This window comes from Chiloscyllium punctatum, chromosome 11, assembly GCF_047496795.1.
Source record: "Chiloscyllium punctatum isolate Juve2018m chromosome 11, sChiPun1.3, whole genome shotgun sequence".
NCBI classification, from domain to species: Eukaryota; Metazoa; Chordata; class Chondrichthyes; order Orectolobiformes; family Hemiscylliidae; genus Chiloscyllium; species Chiloscyllium punctatum.
The window spans coordinates 17025135-17044734 of record NC_092749.1 but is presented as its reverse complement, the minus strand read 5'-3'; the positions used below and the strand labels follow the sequence as shown (position 1 = coordinate 17044734).

Below are 19600 nucleotides of genomic sequence, written 5' to 3'. Positions count from 1 at the left end.
AGTGTGAGAGCGCACGGTAGCTCTATTTACTGGGTGGTCAGTGTGAGAGTGCATGTCAGCTCCGTTGACTGGGTGGTCAGTGTGAAAGTGCACGGTCAGTTCCATGGACTGGGTGGTCAGTGTGAGACTAAACATTCAGTTCCATTGACTGTTTGGTCAGTGTGAGAGTGCATGGTCAGTGCCATTGACTGAGTGGTCAGTGTGAGTGTGCATGGTCAGTGCCATTGACTGGGTGGTCAATGTGAGAGTGCACGGTCAGCTCCATCGACTGGGTGGTCAGTGTGAGTGTGCACGGTCAGCTCCATCGACTGGGTGGTCAGTGTGAGTGTGCACGGTCAGCTCCATCGACTGGGTGGTCAGCGTGAGAGTGAACAGTCAGCTCTATGAACTGGGTGATAAGTGTGAGAGTGCACGGTCAGCTCCATTAACCCGGTGGTCAGTGTGAGAGTGAATGGTCAGTTCCATTGACAGGGTTGTCAGTGTGAGTGTGCATGGTCAGCTCCATTGTCTGTGTGGTCAGTGTGAGAGTGTACCGTCAGATCCATTGTATGGGCGGTCAGTGTGAGAGTGCACGGTCAGTTCCATTGACTGGATGGTCAGTGCAATATTGAATGGTCAGGGCCATTGACTGGGTGGTCAGTGCGATATTGAATGATCCGGGCCATTGACTGGGTGGTCAGTGTGAGAGTGCATGGTCAGCTCCATTGTCTGTGTGGTCAGTGTGAGAGTGTACCGTCAGATCCATTGTATGGGCGGTCAGTGTGAGAGTGCACGGTCAGTTCCATTGACTGGGTGGTCAGTGCGATACTGAATGGTCCGGGCCATTGACTGGGTGGTCAGTGTGAGAGTGCACGTTCTGTTCCATTGACTGGGTGGTCAGTGTGAGAGTGAACGGTCAGCGCCATTGACTGGGTGGTCTGAGTGAGAGTGCACAGTCAGCTCCATCGACTGGGTGGTCAGTGTGAGAGTGCACGGTCAGTTCCATTGACTGGATAGTAAGTGTGAAAGTGCATGGTCAGTTCCATAGACGTGGTGGTCAGTGTGAAAGTGCACAGTCAGTTCTATTGACTGGATAGTAAGTGTGAAAGTGCATGGTCAGTTCCATAGACGTGGTGGTCAGTGTGAAAGTGCACAGTCAGTTCTATTGACTGGATAGTAAGTGTGAAAGTGCATGGTCAGTTCCATAGACGTGGTGGTCAGTGTGAGAGTATACGGTCAGTTCCATTGCCTGGGTGGTCAGTGTGAGAGTGTACGGTCAGTTCCATTGCCTGGGTGGTCAATGTGAGAGTGCACGGTCAGTTCCATTGACTGGGTGGTCAGTGTGAGAGTGCATGGTCAGTTCCATTGACTGGATGGTCAGTGTGAGAGTGCATGGTCAGCGCCATTGACTTGGTGGACTGTATGAGAGTGCACGGCAAGTTCAGTTGACTGGGTGGTCAGTGTGTGATAGCCTGGTCAGTTCCATTAACTGAGTTAAAATCAAGAAGGGCTGTTTCCCGAAACGTCGGTTTCGAAGCTACTTGGATGCTGCCTGAACTGCTATGCTCTTCCAGCACCACTAATCCAGAATCCATTAACTGAGTGGTCAGTGTGAGAGTGCACGGTCAGCGCCATTGACTTGGTGGACTGTGTGAGAGTGCACGGCAAGTTCAGTTGACTGGGTGGTCAGTGTGAGAAAGCCTGGTCAGCTCCATTAACTGAGTGGTCAGTGTGAGAGTGTACGGTCAGCACCATTGACTGGGTTGTCAGTGTGAGAGTGCACATTAAGCTCCATTGACTGTGTGGTCAGTGTGAGAGTGCACATTAAGCTCCATTGACTGTGTGGTCAGTGTGAGAGTGCACAGTCAGTTCCATGGACTGGGGGGTCAGTGTGAGAGACCATGGTCAGCTCCATTAACTGAGTGGTCAGTGTGAGAGTGCACGGTCAGCTCCATTGACTGGGTTGTCAGTGTGAGAGTGCACATTAAGCTCCATTGGCTGGATGGTCAGTGTGAGACGACACGTTCAGTTCCATGGACTGGGGGGTCAGTGTGAGAGACCATGGTCAGCTCCATTGAGTGGGTGGTTAGTGCGAGAGTTCACGGTCAGTGCCATTGACTGGATGATCAGTCTGAGAGTGCACAGTCAGTTCCATGGGCTGGGTGGTCAGTGTGAGAGTGCATGGTGAGTTCCATTGACTGGGTGGTCAGTGTGAGTGTGCATGGTCAGTTCCATTGGCTGGATGGTCAGTGTGAGACGACACGTTCAGTTCCATTGACTGGGTGGTCAGTGTAAGATTGCACGGTCAGTTCCATTGACTGGGTGGTCAGTGTGAGAGTGCACGGTCAGTTCCCTTGACTGGGTGGTCAGTGCGAGAGAGCAGAGTCAGCTCCATTGACTAGGTGGTCAGTGTGAGAGTGCATGGTCAGCGCTATTGATTTGGTGGACTGTGTGAGAGTGAACGGTCAGCTCCATTGACTGGATGGTCTGTATGAGACTGCACGGTAAGACCTGTTGACTGGATAGTCAGTGTGAGATAGCCTGGTCAGCTCCATTGACTTGGTGGTCAGTGTGAGAGTGAATGGTCAGCTCCATGGACTGGGTGATAAGTGTGAGAGTGTACAGTCAGCTCCATTAACTGGGTGGTCAGTGTGTGAGTGAACGGTCAGCTCCATTGACTGGGTGGTCAGTGTGAGTGTGTACAGTCAGCTCCATTGACTGGGTGGTCAGTGTGAGAGTGAACGGTCAGCGCCATTGACAGGGTGGTCAGTGTGAGAGTGTACCATCAGCTCCATTGACTGGTTGGTTAGTGTGAGAGTGCACAGTCAGCTTCATTGACTGAGTGGTCAGTGTGAGAGTGAACAGTCAGCTCTATGAACTGGGTGATAAGTGTGAGAGTGTACAGTCAGCTCCATTAACCGGGTGGTCAGTGTGAGAGTGAATGGTCAGTTCCATTGACTGGGTGGTCAGTGTGAGTGTGCATGGTCAGCTCCATTGTCTGTGTGGTCAGTGTGAGAGTGTACCGTCAGATCCATTGTATGGGCGGTCAGTGTGAGAGTGCATGGTCAGTTCCATTGACTGGGTGGTCAGTGCGATACTGAATGGTCCGGGCCATTGACTGGGTGGTCAGTGTGAGAGTGCACGTTCTGTTCCATTGACTTGGTGGTCAGTGTGAGAGTGAACGGTCAGCGCCATTGACTGGGTGGTCTGAGTGAGAGTGCCCGGTCAGTTCCATTGACTGGGTGGTCAGTGTAAGATTGCACGGTCAGTTCCATTGACTGGGTGGTCAGTGTGAGAGTGCACGGTCAGTTCCATTGACTGGGTGGTCAGTGTGAGAGTATACGGTCAGTTCCATTGCCTGGGTGGTCAGTGTGAGAGTGTACGGTCAGTTCCATTGCCTGGGTGGTCAATGTGAGAGTGCACGGTCAGTTCCATTGACTGGGTGGTCAGTGTGAGAGTGCATGGTCAGTTCCATTGACTGGATGGTCAGTGTGAGAGTGCATGGTCAGCGCCATTGACTTGGTGGACTGTATGAGAGTGCACGGCAAGTTCAGTTGACTGGGTGGTCAGTGTGTGATAGCCTGGTCAGTTCCATTAACTGAGTTAAAATCAAGAAGGGCTGTTTCCCGAAACGTCGGTTTCGAAGCTACTTGGATGCTGCCTGAACTGCTATGCTCTTCCAGCACCACTAATCCAGAATCCATTAACTGAGTGGTCAGTGTGAGAGTGCACGGTCAGCGCCATTGACTTGGTGGACTGTGTGAGAGTGCATGGCAAGTTCAGTTGACTGGGTGGTCAGTGTGAGAAAGCCTGGTCAGCTCCATTAACTGAGTGGTCAGTGTGAGAGTGCACGGTCAGCACCATTGACTGGGTTGTCAGTGTGAGAGTGCACATTAAGCTCCATTGACTGTGTGGTCAGTGTGAGAGTGCACATTAAGCTCCATTGACTGTGTGGTCAGTGTGAGAGTGCACAGTCAGTTCCATGGACTGGGGGGTCAGTGTGAGAGACCATGGTCAGCTCCATTAACTGAGTGGTCAGTGTGAGAGTGCACGGTCAGATCCATTGACTGGGTTGTCAGTGTGAGAGTGCACATTAAGCTCCATTGACTGTGTGGTCAGTGTGAGAGTGCACAGTCAGTTCCATGGACTGGGGGGTCAGTGTGAGAGACCATGGTCAGCTCCATTGAGTGGGTGGTTAGTGCGAGAGTTCACGGTCAGTGCCATTGACTGGATGATCAGTCTGAGAGTGCACAGTCAGTTCCATGGGCTGGGTGGTCAGTGTGAGAGTGCATGGTGAGTTCCATTGACTGGGTGGTCAGTGTGAGTGTGCATGGTCAGTTCCATTGGCTGGATGGTCAGTGTGAGACGACACGTTCAGTTCCATTGACTGGGTGGTCAGTGTAAGATTGCACGGTCAGTTCCATTGACTGGGTGGTCAGTGTGAGAGTGCACGGTCAGTTCCCTTGACTGGGTGGTCAGTGCGAGAGAGCAGAGTCAGCTCCATTGACTAGGTGGTCAGTGTGAGAGTGCATGGTCAGCGCTATTGATTTGGTGGACTGTGTGAGAGTGAACGGTCAGCTCCATTGACTGGATGGTCTGTATGAGACTGCACGGTAAGACCTGTTGACTGGATAGTCAGTGTGAGATAGCCTGGCCAGCTCCATTGACTTGGTGGTCAGTGTGAGAGTGAATGGTCAGCTCCATGGACTGGGTGATAAGTGTGAGAGTGTACAGTCAGCTCCATTAACTGGGTGGTCAGTGTGTGAGTGAACGGTCAGCTCCATTGACTGGGTGGTCAGTGTGAGTGTGTACAGTCAGCTCCATTGACTGGGTGGTCAGTGTGAGAGTGAACGGTCAGCGCCATTGACAGGGTGGTCAGTGTGAGAGTGTACCATCAGCTCCATTGACTGGTTGGTTAGTGTGAGAGTGCACAGTCAGCTTCATTGACTGAGTGGTCAGTGTGAGAGTGCATGGTCAGTTGCGGTGACTGGGTGGTCAGTGTGAGAGTACACGTTCAGGTCCATTGGCCGGGTGGTCAGTGTGAGAGTGCATGGTCAGTGCCATTGACTGGGTGGTCAGTATGAGAATGCACGGTCAGCGCTATTGACTGGGTGGTCAGTGTGAGAGTGAACGGTCAGCGCCATTGACAGGGTGGTCAGTTTGGATCAAACCGGTGTTTTCGGCTGATGCCAGTTCCATTTGTGCTGAATGTGGGACCTGCCTCTTTGCTCCAGGTAGGGTGAAGATCGCGGTGCTGTGAGTCAGATCGATCTCCTGGTGGAGAAATCGGTGTAGCGTTCTGAGTCTAAAACCATCACTGCACCTTGCGGTAATGAGTGTCACTGAATTCTCGGATAAAGGAATCAGGAATCAAAACTGCAAAATAACAGTTGATGTCATGACAACATCCCGTGTTTGGAGAAGCAGCTTTCAGCATCGAGTCCCTGCAGTCGAATTCTGGCCAGTATTTTGCGGAACATTCCGGCGCCGGTGTCATGGTTGTACCTCCATGCTGAGTGAAGCCAATCTTTCAGGTCTTCCCCCTCCCGCTAGTGCCAATGCCCCTTTATCTCCTAACCTGACTCCTGAATATCTCACTTTTAGAGATTCCACTTTAAAATCTTCTTCTTGCATCCTGACTGTGGAGACTTTGGTCACTTGTCCAGGCACCACGTGACAATGTCTGAGTATGGAGCTCTTTATTAACACGGCTGCATCACTTCAATGATTGGCCCGGACTCACCCACATTAATGCCAGCCACAGTGCCAACAGGCCCGGTTTAAGATTAGCAATATGATCAAATTCATGTTACCCGGCACCCCACCAACCAGAATATTCCCACCTACCGGAATCTCCGATATCCCCTGCAGCAGTCACTGCAAATGGGCCTGGTGACACAGTGGTAATGAGTCTACCTCTGGTGCCGAAGGCCAGGAGTCAAGTCTCACTGGTGGTTGGTCATTAACAGGTTGTTTAAAAAGTATTGTTTTTTAAAACACTAATGTTCTCCACCCAAAGTGATTGTACACATGAAGACATGAAATAGCAACAGTAGACCATTCAGCTCCTTCGAACCTGTTCCAAGATTCATGCTGTTTGTGTTTCAAATTCCACATTCCTATCTATTCCCCCCCCCCCCCCCCCGATCACCTTTGAAGAACCATTCGCAAAGAACCAGCTGAAGATTGGATTAAAAACCGAAAAACTGCGGATGCTGTAAATCAGAACCAAGAACAGGAAAAGCTGGAAAAGCTCAGCAGGTGTCTGTAGAGAGAAAAACAAACAGAACTGGAGAAGTTTCTGAGGAAGGGTCATTCGACCCGAAACGTTAACTCTGATTTCTCTGCGCAGGTGGTGTCAGATCTGCTGAGCTTTTCCAGCAATTTCTGTTTTGCAATTGAAGACTGGGCGGCACGGTGGCACAGTGGTTAGCACTGCTGCCTCACAGCGCCAGAGACCTGGGTTCAATTCCCGCCTCAGGCGACTGACTGTGTGGAGTTTGCACATTCTCCCTGTGTTTTCTCCGGGTGGGTTTTCTCCGGGTGCTCCGGTTTCCTCCCACAGTCCAAAGATGTGCAGGTAAGGTGAATTGGCCATGCTAAATTGCCTGTAGTGTTAGGTAAGGGGTAAATGTAGGGGTATGGGTGGGTTGTGCTTCGGTGGGTCAGTGTGGACTTGTTGGGCCGAAGGGCCTGTTTCCACACTGTAATGTAATCTAATGTAATCTAATCTAACTGAACTACCTTTCCATCTGCATTCGGAATGAAAAGAGACCAAGATGGAGAGGTTCTAAGCTTCTGTGTAAATTATAAAAAGATCTTTATTCAATTCCTACTATTAGAGTCATAGAGATGTACAGCATGGAAACAGACCCTTTGGTCCAAAGCATCCATACCGACCAGATATCCCAACCCAATCTAGTCCCACCTGCCAGCACCCGGCCCATATCCCTCCAAACCCTTCCTATTCATATACCCATCCAGATGCCTCTTAAATGTTGCAATTGTACCAGCCTCCACCACTTCTTCTGGCAGCTCATTCCATACACGTACCACCCTCTGCGTGAAAAGGTTGCCCCATAGGTCTCTTTTATATCTTTCCCCTCTCACCCTAAACCTATGCCCTCTCGTTCTGGACTCCCCGACCCCAGGGAAAAGACTTTGTCTATTTATCCTATCCATGCCCCTCATAATTTTGTAAACCTCTATAAGGTCACCACTCAGCCTCCGATGCTCCAGGGAAAACAGCCCCAGCCTGTTCAGCCTCTTCTTGTAGCTCAGATCCTCCAACCCTGGCAACATCCTTGTAGATCTTTTCTGAACCCTTTCAAGTTTCACAACACCTTTCCGATAGGAAGGAGACCAGAAGTGCACGCAATATTCCAACAGTGGCCTAACCAATGTCCTGTACAGCCGCAACATGACTTCCCAACTCCTGCACTCAATACTCTGACCAATAAAAGAAAGTATACCAAACACCTTCTTCACTATCCTATCTGACTGCAACTCCACTTTCAAAGAGCTATGAACCTGCACTCCAAGGTCTCTTTGTTCAGCAACACTCCCTAGGACCTTACCATTAAGTGTATAAGTCCTGCTAAGATTTGCTTTCCCAAAACACAGCACCTCGCATTTATCTGAATTAAACTCCATCTGCCACTTCTCAGCCCATTGGCCCATCTGGTCAAGATCCTGTTGTAATCTGAGGTAACCCTCTTCGCTGTCCACTACACCTCCAATTTTGGTGTCATCTGCAAACTTACTAACTGTACCTCTTATGCTCACATCCAAATCATTTATGTAAGTGACAAAAAGTAGAGGGCCCAGCACCGATCCTTGTGGCACTCCACTGGTCACAGGCCTCCGGTCTGAAATGTATCCAAATGGCTAGTTCTCCCTGTATTCCATGAGATCTAACCTTGCTAATCAGTCTCTCATGGGGAACCTTGTCGAATGTCTTACTGAAGTCCATATAGATCACATCTACTGCTCTACCCTCATCAATCTTCTTTGTTACTTCTTCAAAAAACTCAATCAAGTTTGTGTGACAAGAGCTGCAATGGTTTCACTTGTTTTTTTTCCCCTTTTACCATAGAGTCATGGAGATATACAGCACGGAAACAGACCATTTGGTCCAACCCGTCCATGCTGACCTGATATCCCAACCTAATCTAGTCCCATTTGCCAGCACCTGGCCCATATCCCTCCAAACCCGTCCTATTCATATACCCATCCAGATGCCTTTTAAATGTTGCAATTGTACCAGCCTCCACCACTTCCTCTGGCAGCTCATTCCATGCAAGTACCACCCTCTGTGTGAAAAAGTTGCCCCTTAGGTCTCTTTTAAATCTTTCCCCGCTCACCGAGAATCTATGCCCTCTTGTTCTGGACTCCCCCAACTCAGGGAAAAGACCTTGTCTATTCACCCTATCCATGCTCTTCATGGTTTTATAAACCTCTACAAGGTCACTCCTCAGCCTCCAATGCTCCAGGGAAGAAGTATCACTGTGTGCTGGATAACGCCAATTTTACTGTACTATTATGGAATGCTTGCATTGGTGAGGTTGAGAGAATGGTGAAAGTATTAGAATAGATAATTCACCCTAACCTGCACATCCTTGGACACTATGGGGCAACTTAGCATGGCCAATCCACCCTAACCTACACATCCCTGGATACAATGGGACAATTTCCCACAGCCAATCCACCCTAGCCTACACATCCCTGGACACAATGGGACAATTTCCTATGGTCAATCCACCCTAGCCTACACATCCCTGGACACAATGGGACAATTTCCCACAGCCAATCCACCCTAGCCTACACATCCCTGGACACAATGGGACAATTTCCTATGGTCAATCCACCCTAGCCTACACATCCCTGGACACAATGGGACAATTTCCCATGGCCAATCCACTCAACCTGCACATCGTTGGACTGTGGAAGGAAACCAGTGCAGACCCAGAGAGAATGTGTAAACTCCACACAGTCACCTGAGGGAAGAATCGAACCTGGGACCCTGGTGCTGTGAGGCAGCTGTGCTAGTCATTGAGCCACTGTGCCACCCCAGCAATCCTACTGTTTTCATGTCCAATACCCAGCTGGCCAGACCATTCCAGACCATTCCCATTTTCAGAGTAAATGCTTCCTAATTTATTGTAAAATTCAAGTTGCCTCAATATTCAGGGCCCAATCCTTTTCATCCTGTAGGCATGCAATGATTATCTAATGACATATATTTACCTTCAATGTGCGCTTTCAAATAATTTACTTGCTGAAGAATGCTGTGCACATTCAGATACAGAGCCTTTAGTTTGGATGTTTTGCTGCCTTTGTAGCCTCTAGTCTTCATTCTCTGAGCCTTACTTCCCACTTTCCTGGTTTCCTCTCTCACCTTGTTAAATTCATATTTCCAGCATTTGCCGAAAGTAGTACTTGTGCTGATAGATTCTTACTGGGTAATGTTGTTGAGGGATATGGATCTAAATTGGGATAAATAGAGTTAAGGTACAGATAATCCAAAAGTGAATGGGAGAACAGGTCTGAGTGACTGATGCTATGTTTTCTGAACCATGAAACATCTTGCACGTTTTGAGGAGGTCCCCTTCAAAACAGAGCTGTTTCCTCTCGGCTTTTCTCCCTGCCCTTATTGCCGTTGCTCTGGATCTGAGATTGCAACTCTCTTATGTTCTTGCAATTTAATGTGCTCTGGTGATGCTGACAGAGCATACCACACACTAAATATAACTGAAAGTTGGCTGCTTGCATCCGGTCTGGCCTCCATTACTAACACTAGAGAGCCACTTAACACTGGGATGTGGGGAGAGATTCTGGCAGTACTTCTGTGGGCTCAGTACATTCTGTAAGAAACATCTCCAGCCCTGTGGTCTGATGCATGATCTATGTTTTGTTTTCCAATATAAGAAGGACTTGAATTTGTATCATGCCTCTTGCAATCGCCAGATGTCTCAAAGTGCTATGTGATTAGGATGCATAGCCACTATTCATAGAGAGTTCATAGCATATGAGAGTGGAAGCAGGCCATTCGGCCCACTAAATCCACACTGACCCTCCAAAAAGCATCCAACCCATCCCCCCTACCCTATATTTTCCATGGCGAATCTACCTAGCCTTCACTTTGCTGGACACCATGGCCAATCCACCCTAACCCACACAGGTTTGGACTGTGGGGGGAAACCCACGCAGACAACATGCTAACCCCACACAGACAGTCACCCAAGGGAAGAATCAAACCCAGTTCCCTGGCAGCAGTGCCAACCACTGAGCCACTGTGCCACCCCAGCAATGTCAGGAACACAAAAGCCAATCTATGCACAGCAAGCTCCCACAAATAGCAATGGTTTGCAACGTTTACTGAGGGATAAATGCTGGTCAAGGGATACTCCCAGTATTTATCTTCAAAATAGCTCCATGGGCCATCTGAGAAGTGGGGAAGGGGGGTGGGACATCTGAAATCAATCACCACCTGAAAGATGGTATCTCCCAGGACGCAGTAATCTTTCAGTGTTGCACCACAGTGTTGTTCTTCAGTCTCAGCCTCAGGTTCACACTCTTCCGATTGTGGGAATGGACATATCATCCAGAGTCAAAAGGTATAGTGCTGGGAAAGCACAGCCGGTCAGGCAACATCCGAGGAGCAGGAGCATCAATGTTTTGGGCAGAAGCCCATCATCAGGACGCCCTCCATGACGAGCTAGCTCAGCCTCAGCTGACACCACGCTATCACGTGGAACTTAAATGGCTCTAATCAATATCACCCCTTAGTCTCTATAGAACTGCCCCCACATTGGGTAATTGGGAACAAGCGCTGGGGGCCACTCTCCATCAGTCACACCCTCCCATTTGCTGCTGTTTAGATGTGTAAGCAGAGAGGGGTGAGTCACTGTATCATCAAAGCTGTGCATAGATTAACAGTGGTCGGGTAGGAAAACATAGAGAGCTCATTATTGTTTTAAGGATTAAATGATGTTTAAAATGCCGCAACGAAAATGCTAATTAGAACCGGCTGGAATATCCGTGCGTTTCAAATTGTCGAGTGGTTGAAAAAGTAGCAACCTCTCAGCTGCTCCACTGTCACCTGGAGAGCATCGGGAATGGCCTGGGTTCTGGTGATTCCAGTGGTGCGGAAGACCCCAATGTTCCACATCGGTCTTCCCTGAATCCTGAATGTTGAGGAAATCTGGCAGTGATGTTATGATGCTCCAGATGTTGAGATTCCAACCCCAACCCCATCCCCCACTACAATTCCCCAATTGGAAATCTCTAGGCTGAGGGCAGCATTCCAGGAATGAGTTGAGGAGTGTTGGTGAGGAGTGCCCATTACATGGCGAGGGAAAGCAGGCAGGTGGCAGGGAAGATGGAAGGAGACTGTCACTCACAGAGGCCATTTGATCCATTTATGGGGCTAGCATACTGCCTCTTCCCAATGCTACTGTGCTGGGCCTGGTGGATCCTTGCAGGGAGGCTTGAGGGAGTCTCTGTCACTCGGGTATTTCTTGGCCCGCGGAGGGGGCTGCCCACTTGACCATGGCACCACCAACCTGCCTCACAAACCTTCCAGTGGTGTCTTGCTGGACATGACTTGACACTCCCAGACTCCCCAGCCATTCCTAGTTGAGAGGATGGTGTGCTTCCACTCTGATTTCGATTTGGTTTATTCGTGTCACATGTACAAAGATACAGTGAAACGTATTGCTTTGTGTGCTAACCAGACAAATCATACCTTGCACAAGTACATCAGGGTATATAGTTCAGTGTTATAGCTACAGAGAAGGTTCAAAGAGAGATCAGCTCTGATATATGAGAGGTTCATTCATAAAGTCTGAAAACAGCTGTCCTTAAATCTGTGTTACGTGTAATCAAACCTTTGTACCTTCTGCCTGATGAAAGACGATGGAAGACAATAAAACCAGGATTGGAGCGGTTTCTGATTATGTTGATTGCTTTCCCAAGGCAGTGGGAAGTGTAGATGGAGTCAATGGAAGAAAGGCTTGTTTTCATGACGGACTGGGCTGCATTCACAACTCTCTGTAATTTCTTGTGGTCTTGGGCAAAGCAGTTGCCATACCAAGCTGTGATGCATCTGGATAGGATGCTTTCTGTGGTGCACCTATAAACAATTGGTCAGAGTTATTGTGGACATGTCAAATTTCTTTCTGAGGCAGTTGAGATGTTGGTGTGCTTTCTTAACAGTAGTGTCAGCATGGGTGGACCAGGACAGATTCGAGTAGATTTCCTACAGTATGGAAACAGGCCTTTGGCCCAACAAGTCCACACTGACCTTCCGAAGAGTAATGTACCCAGACCCATTCCCCTATATTTACCACTGACTAATGCACCATATCACTACAGGCAATTTAGAATGGGCAATTCACCTAACCTACACATATTTGGACTGTGGGATGAAACTGGAGCAAACTCATGCTGACATGGGGGAGATGTGCAAACTCCACACAGACAGTCACCCAAGGCGGGAATTGAACCCAGGTCCCTGGTACTGTGAGGCAGCAGCGCTAACCATTGAGCCACCATGCCGTCCAGCTCGTTGGTGATATTTACTCCTGTGAACGTAATGCTCTCAACCATCTCCACCTCAGCACCACCGATACAGACAGGGATGTGTCCTCACCTCTGCTTCCTGAAGTTGATGACTAGCTCCTTCATTTTGCTGACATTGAGGGAGAGATTGTTATCTTTATGCTGTGCCACTAAGCTGTCTGTCTCTTTCCTGTATTCTGTCTCATTGTTGTTTGAAATCTGACCTACTACAATAGTGTGATCAGTAAGGTAGTACATGGAGTCAGAGCTGAATTTGGCCACACAGCCGTGAGGGTATAAGGAGTGTTGTAAGGAGCTGAGTTCGCACCCTTGTGGAGCAGCAGTGTTGAGGATTGCTGTGGAGGAGGCATTGCCACTTATTCTTCCTGATTGTGCTCTGTGGGTCAGGAAGTTGACGATCCAGGTGCAGACGGGACGACAGAGTCCAAACACTTGGAGATTACAGTGACTTTTGTTAGAAATTAGATGCTAAAAGCGAGGCTAAGCCAATAAATAGGTCTGATGTGGGCGTCCCTGCTATCCAGATGTTCCAGGGATGAGTATAGGGCCAGCGAGATGGTGTCTGCTGTGGATCTATTGTGTCAGTAAGCGAATTGTAGAGGATCAAGACAATCTGGGAGGCTGGAGCCGATGTGTGCCATTACATTATTACGTTAAGTTATTTTATTTTACATTAGGATTAATCCTTGGCACAACATCGTGAGCCAAAGGGCCTGCTCTGTGCTGTACTTTTCTATATTCTTTGTTCTATGTTACTAACCTCTTGAAACACTTGATAATGATGGCTGTCAGAGCTACTGGGTGGTAGCCATTATGGCACGTTACCCAATTTTTCTTTGGCACCAACATGATGGCGGCCTTTTTGAGGCAGGTGGGAACCTCACATCCGAGTAAGGAGAGGTTTGCGAAGACTCCTAGCAGCTGGTCCACACAGGATCAGGGTGCACAGCTGGGCACAGTCGCTGTGCATGGGTTCACCCTCCAGTGGGCTGATCTGACCCTCTGCAGATGCTGGAGATCAGTGCTGAAAATGTGTTGCTGGAAAAGCGCAGCAGGTCAGGCAGCATCCAAGGAGCAGGAGAATCGACGTTTCGGGCATAAGCCCTTCTTCAGATTCCTGAAGAAGGGCTCATGCCCGAAACGTCGATTCTCCTGCTCCTTGGATACTGCCTGACCTGCTGCGCTTTTCCAGTGACACATTTTGAGCCTCTGCGGTGGTGACCGTGGGTAAAGGTGCACCCGATGCTGGCAGAGCCAGCTGACATCACTTCACCCGGCCTTCTGTTCAAAACGGATGTCGAATACATTGAGCTCATGAGGGAGGGCTGCATTGTTGGCTGTGATCCTACCCGGTCTCACTTTGGAGCCTGTTCGATCATGTGAGCCTTGCCACAGTCAGCGTGCATTCGTGTGATGAAAAGCTCATACTCAAAATGTCGATTCCCCTGCTCCTCGGGTGCTGCCTGACCTGCTGCGCTTTTCCAGCACCACATGCTTCGACTCTGATCTCCAGCATCTGCAGTCCTCACTTTCTCCGCATGCACTCATGTGGTTAGTCTGGTATTGTCTCCTGGCATCCCGGTGGCCCTCTGATTGGCTGACAGGGCTATTTTCCCTGGATCGTCGGAGGCTGAGGGGTGACATTATTGAGGTTTTAAAAATCATGAGGGATGTGGATTTGGTAAATAGACAAGGTCTTTTCTCTGGGGTGGAGGAGTCCAGAACTAGAGGGCATAGGTTTAGGGTGAGAGGGGAAAGATATAAAAGAGACCTAAGGGGCAACTTTTTTCACGCAGAGGGTGGTGCATGTATGGAATGAGCTACCAGACGAAATGATGAAAGCTGGTACAATCACAGTATTTAAAAGGCATCTAGATGAGTATATGAATAAGAGGGTTGAGAAGGATATGGGTCAAATGCTGGCAAATGGTACTAGATTAATCTAGAAAATCTGGTTGGCATGGCCAAGTTGGACTGAAGGGTCTGTTTCCATGTTGTGTATCTCTCTGACGCTACGACACTAATATCTATCTATGATCACCTCACACCTCAAAGGGTCATATTCTTTACACTCAAACATTATTGCATTCCCAAATCAATGGAAAAACAGATCAGAAGGATAATACTCTTTAAAAAAAAACACTTACCAAAAGGTTGATCGGTCTTTAGAATGGACTTTCATATAAGGCACTGGAAGCAAAAACCTTAAATTAACTTTGGAAATGCAGCTGAATACTACAAGTGGATAAATGTTAATATTTTCTTGAATTGATGGGTTTGTTCAAATGGAATTCACCTCTTCATTCCTGTTATGGGCTAACTTATGGTATGTGACATCTAGGGTGAAAAGGGACTGTTTTATTCAGATCTAATGGCACATTCTGCAGTTGAGCCTTTGTCAGTGGCTTGGGCGTGGGAAATGATTATATCTGTCTGTAGTTCTGCGAGTGAATGTGAGATGTGCCCCATTGATAAACGTGGAGATACATGGAATCCGGGTCCATCTAAAACATGAAAATAATGTAAATCCCTGTCTGCAGATTGACATGGACACAAGTCATTACACTTTTCAAAACAACATGTCTGTGGAAAACACAAGCTCCACTTTACGAGCAGTTGACTGAGGCCCAAAAGGGTCACTTGTCTAGTCAGGAAACCATTTGTAAGCCATCGACTTTGATAATTATAAATTCTGAGTCATTGACTTGGCCTGGGAAATACAGCAATTGGGATTTCCCATAATTTTCTATCAGTACATCAGCTCTTTTTAAATGTCAGAGTGTAATCAGAGAGGAGGCGCCAGTGATAACATTAAACTATCACGGAAAAAAATTACCTGAAGACATGATCTGTGTTGAATCTGCTGTTTGGAAGCTTCATTGCAAAGCGTTCTTATTAATGGCAATTAGACACATTTTAAGATGATCTTGAACAAACACAGGGATTGCTGGAGAGACTCAGCTAGTCTGGCAGTGTCTGTGGAGAGAGAAACAGAGTTAATGTTCCAAGTCTGGTAACGCCTCTCCAAAACGCATTGTGATTATTTTGTCTTTACAATTAAAGTCCTCCTAGTAACTGATAAGGGCCATAGGAAGCAGAAGTTGGCCATTTGGCCCCAAGGACTTGTTCTGCCATTTAGTAGGATCATGGCTGCTCCAACATTCCTCACCGATTACTGCAATTAGTGCGATTCTCCCATAGTGTTCATTTCTGTTCAACCAAATCACACAAAAACCAGTTTGTATTCTTCTCCTGTGTCTGTGGGATGGCACAGATTAGCATCAGTACAACAAATGGACAGTGTTTGTACATGCTACGGTCTACTTGCATTGATGGTTGGCTACACAGCCAAGAGGCTGCAGAGAAACTGTTTGAGATCACTCACAGTGCAGCCCAAAAAAATAAAGCGTTTGTTTTACTGTTGAGATTCAAAAAGAAGAAGGATCAGCCGTGCTCTTTCTGGGCCACCCAGCTTGAGATTTTAACAATTCAGTATCACCACCTTCCCATTGCATGGCTCATCATACGCACCCTTCAGCTGTGTTTCCAGAAACTCTGATCAGTTACTGGGCAGGAGATGGTCCAATGGTATTATAGCCAGGCTGCTCATCCCGATTCTGGGGAACTGGGTTCGAGTCCAGTCACGGTAAATGGTGGAATTTGAATTCCATGTAAAAATAAGTCTAGTGACGACCATGAATCCATTGTTGGGAAAGCCCATCCGCTTCACGAATGCCCTTTAGGGAAGGTAACTGTTGTCCTTACCTGGTCTAACCTGCATGTGACTCCAGACCCACAGCCAATGTGGTTGACTCTTTAATTGCCCTCTGGGCAATACATAGTCAGTGATGCCCTCATCCTGTGAATGAATGAAGAGAACATTCTGAAACACTACCACCAGGTCTGTGTCTTGTACTTCCTCACTCTCTCCAACTGTTTGTCTAACTTTCCCACTTTAATGTGGAGGAGCTGGTGTTGGACGTGGATGGACAAAGTTAAAAATCACACAACACCAAGTTATAGTCCAACAGGTATTTTTGGAAGCACCAATGCTCCGAAAGCTAGGTCTTGAGTGCTTTTTAACTTTCTCCACTTTTGACTCAGAGATTTGTCCTCCACTTCAGTGTGGGATCTGGCTGACCCTCCCCAGCGCAACCTGTCGATTGTCTGGCATCTGGGTGATTGTCTGGCATCTGGGTGATGGCTGGAATCTGGGTGATGGCTGGAATCTGGGTGATGGCTGGCATCTGGGTGATTGGCATCTGGTGATTGTCTTCTGTGTGTGGGGGGCTTGTCAATGGAACAGGTTATTTTGCTGAGCTAGCTAGTCATCGTCCTGCCAAACGGTAATCACAGAATGGATCCAACAGCCTGGAGAATGCTCATTAGTGACATTGAAGAGAAAAAAAATCTGCCCACAAAGATCCCACACACACCAAGGCATCGACATTAGTTTTTCCAATATTAACTTCACTTTGGCAGCTCTCGGCTATCCCTGGAAAGATCTCCTGAGTGTCCTCACCTTTGAGTCGGAACCTCTAAGTTCAAGTCCTTGTCCAGTACGTTTTGTAATATGGTTTTATAACAGAGCCTGACTGATTGAGTACCAGTTTGTAAATCCTTCCAACATACAGCAATGGCAGGTGGTAAGATTTGGAGGGTTTTCTGGTCAGCGATTAACAAAAGACAATGGCAAACCACTGTAGTACTTTGCCCACCATAACCATGGAGCCATAGTGTCATAGACTCATACTGTTTGGAAACAGATGTAATTGTACCCACATCCACCACTTTCTCTGGGAATTCATTCCACATACGAACCAGCCTCTGAATAAAATAATTTGTCCCCCATGTCTTTTTTAAATCACCTTCTTTTCATCTTAAAATTTTGCCCCATCTTCTTGAAATGCCCCACCTGATGAAAGGATACCTACCATTAATCCTATCTATAGCCCTCATGATTTTATAGACCTCTATAAGGTCACCTCCCAAAACCCCAGTGCTCTGCTGAACAAAGTCTCAGCCTATACATCCTTTCTTTATTACTCAAACATTCCATACCCAGCAACATCCTGGTGAATCTCTTCTGAGCCCTCTCTAGCTTAATAATATTGGCGGCACGGTGGCTCAGTGGTTAGCACTGCTGCCTCACAGTGCCAAGGACCCGGGTTCAATTCCTGCCTCGGGCAACTGTCTGTGTGGAATTTGCACATTCTCCCCGTGTCTGCATGGGTTTCCTCTGGGTGCTCTGGTTTCTTCCCACAGTCCAAAAATGTGCAGGTGAGGTGAATTGGCCATGCTAAATTGCCCGTAGTGTTAGGTGTAGGGGAATGGGTCTGGGTGGGTTGCTCTTCAGCGGGTCGGTGTGGACTTCTTGGGCCAAAGGACCTGTTTCCACACGGTAGGGAATCAAATTAAACATTATCCCTATATCAGGGTGACCAGAATTGGACACAGTGTTCCAGAAGAGGCCTCACCAATGTCCTGTACAACCTCAACATGACTTCCCAACTCCGATACTCAAAGAACTGAGAAAGGAAGGCAACTGCACTCAACACCTTTTCAACCACTCAGCCGATATGTGATGCAAAATTCAAAGAATTATATACCTGAACCCACAGGTCCCTCTGTTCTACAACACTACCCAGGGCCCCAACTATTAATTGTATACATCTTGCAGAAGCCTATGGTTTCCAATGCCTCTTCATGGTACCTGAAGACAGAGGGGGATCTCAAAGTGCCAAACAAAAGGGATACCATCAAAAAGTGAAGCAACCAATCACCTCGAAGCATTCCCATGGACAGCCAACCAGGAAGTAACAAGCTGGTCTTCCTATTCACTTTAGAAATTTGACAAAAACCAACACAAAATTGGGGCATAAGATTAAGGTAGAAGCTGAAATATCTTGAAGCACATTTAATAACTTATTTTCAAACTCTAGACAATTTTTTAAACAAAGATTAGGCAACTTGATGTTTTATGAATCCAAAACCAAATTTTTTTCTGGGCCAGAGTTTGTTTATGGAATTATCAAGTAGCACACTGTTAAAACCCAGTTATCTCTAAATCAACGAGGATAGCATTTTCCAAGTGTTTTAACACATTCATAGCAATTCGTACCAAGTTGGTAGGTTTCTAATTGATGGAGAAATTGGGAGAACAGGGCGGGTATTCACTGGAGTTTACAGGAATGAGAGGGGACCTCAGAGAGACATGTAAAATTCTGACAGGGGGCTGGTTGGACAGATTGGATGCAAGGATGATGATTTTCCTGGATGGCAAGGTGGGGAGAGGGGCTGGGGTTGTGTCCACATTAAGGAGTCACAGCCTCGCGATACGCAGTAGGGCATTTTGGACAGAGACGAGGAGAAATTTCCTCACCCATGGTGAACGCATGGAATTCTCCATGGAAGAAGGCTGTGGAGGTGAAGACATAGAACACATTCAGGAAAGACATGGATTTCTAGAAGTTAAAGGCATCAAGGGAGAGGGAGACAGTATGTAAATATGGCAATGCTTAAGGAACCGCTATGTAATTGTTGAATGGTCGGGTGGGCTTGTTCAACAGAATGGCCTACTCCTGCTCCATTTATATACGTTTTCTATCAGTAAGGACTAAAGATTCACTGTGGGGGAGCAGGGAACCACTAACAGCAGCTTCTGGATTTCCTCATTCAACTCCCTGTGGAGGGACATCAGCAGTTTCATAGAGTAAAGACTGCAGTGTTGCTATCATAATCCTGATTAACATCCCTTTCTGTGCATGCTAGACTTGGCCCTCTAGAGATGTGTGCACACAATGAAGGAGGTCACTGGGGCTAGTGTGCTAGCTGCATACTGTATTTGTTCAGGAGAGGCACTGGCCAGTTCAGCGTGAATACCATTTGTCATCTTCCATTCATTATGACGGAACATGCATATGAACAAAAAGACTCAATACCCGATGGTCTAACTTTGACCCTCTTTTGTCAACAAACATTATCCAAGCATTTGTGAGCAGTTGATTGAGCAGCATTAGGAGATTTCCTAGGGCCACAT

At 47.6% G+C, this 19600-nt stretch overlaps 1 long non-coding RNA gene across 1 annotated transcript; it reads right to left on the bottom strand.

Moving 5' to 3' along the window:
• Positions 1-11748: 11748 nt before the first annotated feature.
• On the bottom strand, positions 11749-15502 carry LOC140482582 (uncharacterized). Its single transcript, XR_011961750.1, has 3 exons — positions 15398-15502; positions 14709-14751; positions 11749-12112 (listed from the first exon to the last, which is right to left on the bottom strand). It is a non-coding gene; the product is annotated as an uncharacterized lncRNA (long non-coding RNA).
• Positions 15503-19600: the final 4098 nt, after the last annotated feature.